Source organism: Protopterus annectens, chromosome 4.part0 (genome assembly GCF_019279795.1).
Source record: "Protopterus annectens isolate FY-2018-M chromosome 4.part0, PAN1.0, whole genome shotgun sequence".
NCBI classification, from domain to species: Eukaryota; Metazoa; Chordata; order Ceratodontiformes; family Protopteridae; genus Protopterus; species Protopterus annectens.
This window is the reverse complement of record NC_056733.1, coordinates 715,666,841-715,669,611: the sequence shown is the minus strand read 5'-3', so window position 1 is coordinate 715,669,611 and position 2,771 is coordinate 715,666,841. Positions and strand designations below refer to the sequence as shown.

At 55.3% G+C, this 2,771-nt stretch overlaps 1 non-coding gene across 1 annotated transcript; it reads left to right on the top strand.

The window, feature by feature from the left end:
- Positions 1-1,565: 1,565 nt before the first annotated feature.
- On the top strand, positions 1,566-1,719 carry LOC122800639. Its single transcript, XR_006364632.1, has one exon. It is a non-coding gene; the product is annotated as a 5.8S ribosomal RNA (ribosomal RNA).
- Positions 1,720-2,771: the final 1,052 nt, after the last annotated feature.

Below are 2,771 nucleotides of genomic sequence, written 5' to 3'. Positions count from 1 at the left end.
ACCGGCGCAAGACGAACGAAAGTGAAAGCATTTGCCAAGAATGTTTTGATTAATCAAGAATGAAAGTCATTGGTTCAAAGACAATCAGATACTGTTGTAGTTCTGATCATAAACGATGCCGACTAGCAATCCAGTGGCATTATTCCCATGACCCACCCGGGATGCTTCCGGGAAACCAGTCTTTGGGTTCCGGGGGGAGTATAATTGCAAAGCTGAAACTTAAAGGGATTGATGGAAGGGTACCACCAGGATTGGAGCTTGTGACTTACATGGGAAACCTAACCCGGCCCGGACATGGAAAGGATTGACAGATTGATAGCTCTTTCTTGATTCTGTGGGTGGTGGTGCATGGTCATTCTTTGTTGGTGGAGGGATTTGTCTGGTTAATTCCAATAATGAATGAGACTTTGCCATGCTAACTAGTTTGTGGCCCCGTGGGGTTGTCTACAACTTCTTAGTGGGACAAGCGACTTTCATCTACACAAGATTGAGCAATAACAAGTCTGTGATGCCCTTAGATGTCCAGGGCTGCACGCACACTACACGGAATGGATCAGCTTGTGTCTACCCTTGGCCGACATGTCTGGGTAATCCGCTGAACCCCATTCATAATAGGGACCGGAGATTGCAATTATTCCCCATGAACGAGGAATTCCCAGTAAGTGCAGGTCATAAGCTCTTGTTGATTAAGTCCCTGCCCTTTGTACACACCACCCATTGCTACTTCTGATTGGATGGTTTAGTGAAGTCCTCAGATCAGCCATGATGGAGTCGGTTACTGCCCCAGTGGTGAGCCGAGAAGATAATCAAACTTGGCTACCTGGAGGAAGTAAAAGTCATAACAAGGTTTCCTTAGGTGAACTTGCAGAAGGATCATTAACACAGAGGGTCCCAGGATGGTGCTGTCCCTGGGTACCAGGGCCTCTCCTCGCTCCATTGCCTGACCCTCTACATCTCTCTCTGCATCTCTTTTCAACTCCTGTCTCTCCGTTTCCCCCATTGGAGGCCAGCGGGACAGAGCCCATGGCACTCCCAGAGAGAAGGAGGGAGCAAGAGGAGGAGTGGTTTCTGTCCCCCTTTGCCTCCCAGCAGCGGGAGGGAGGGGGTTCATCCATGCTGTGGGAAGCACAGATGGTCCTCCTCTGCCACGAGGGGATGGTGGTGCAGGGTGCTCCCGGCCTAGTGGTGCAGTCCACCATGTGCAGGGTGGCTGGCTCCCCATGCGGCAGGGGGAGGGAAAAGGTGCCATACTGACAAGGGGTGGCGGTCTCCACTCTGGCCACGCAGGACCAACCCAGGGGGTGGCACACTGGAGTCCTCTCCCCTCGATGTCGGTCGTGGGTACCTGCAGAGGACACCCCGCTCCGTGTGGTGCATTGGTTCAAAGACCCACAGTGTTAGCATTGCAACCATGCACAGGCTGCTGCAGGACTCCCTGCTGTCCTGCAGTGGGGCAAGTAACTCTGATCCGGGTGCCAGCGGCAACACCAGTGAAACCTCACATGCTCGTCTTGAGGTGTGACGCCGTGCCAGCAACAGTGCCCCTGGTGGACGAGAACCAGTATGACTCTGAGAGATGGATCACTTGGCTCGTGCATCAATGAAGAACACAGCTAGCTATGAGATCTAATGTGAATTGCAGGACAGATTGATCATCGACACTTTGAACACACTTTGTGGCCCAGGGTTACTCCCAGGGCTACACCTGTCTGAGGGTCACCGTGCCGTTCATTGCACCTGAGAGTGTCTGGCCCCCATCGAAGGTGCGGCCAGGGAGACAAGGGAGCCTGCCCTGGGCCCCTCATCCCCCCAGGGAGAGATGTGAATGGACGAGTCCCCATCGCCCCGTACCGGGAAGCCCGTCCAAGGATGGGAGGAAGCAGGTGTGCATCTGCTCTGACCCCCTGAGGCTGTCGGTGGTATCACCATGAGGCTGCCCTCCAGGGGCAGAGCCCGACTTCCACCCTCCTGGTTCCCATGTGCCGGGGCTGCTTCGGCCATCCTCCTCCGCCGCCCAGAGTCTAGCAGCAGGAAGCAGGCATGCAAGGGCCCAGGGAGGAGTCTGTCCAACCCCAAGGCCCCCGACATCCTGCCGCCCCCCTGCAGCCGCGCTTGGAACATGACTTCAGATCAGAAGTGGCGACCTACCAAATTTAAGCATATTACTAAGCGGATGAAAAGAAACTAACCAGGATTCCCTCAGTAATGGTGAGTGAAGAGGGAAAAGCCCAGTACTGAATCCCCACCTGGGCGATGGGCGCAGAGAAATGTGATGTACGGAAGTCCGTCTCCCCAGCGCCGCCCAGGGGGCCTAAGATCTTGTGATCGAGGCTCAGCCTGTGAACGGTGTGAGGCCAGTGGCAGCCCCCTGCAAGTCGGGATCAGGTCTTCCTGGAGTCGGGTTGTTTGTGAATGCAGCCCAAAGTGGGTGATAAACTCCATCTAAGACTAAACACTGGCATGAGACCGATAGAGGACGAGTACCATAAGGGAAATTTGAAAAGAACTTTGAAGAGAGAGTTCAAGATGGTGTGGAACCATTCAGAGATAAACAGGTGGGGTCCACGCAGTCCGCAGTCTGGAGGATTCAACCCGGTGGCCGCACCGGCCGCCCGGGCAAGGCAGATCCCCCTCCCGCTCAGGCGGGTAGGGGACCATCCCTGGGCTCGCTGGTCCCCGTCGGGCCCACTTCCTCTGCAACAGTGCACCGTGACTGGCTCCAGGTTGGTTGGGAAGGCCACACAGAAGGTTGTTCCCCTCCTCAGAGGGGA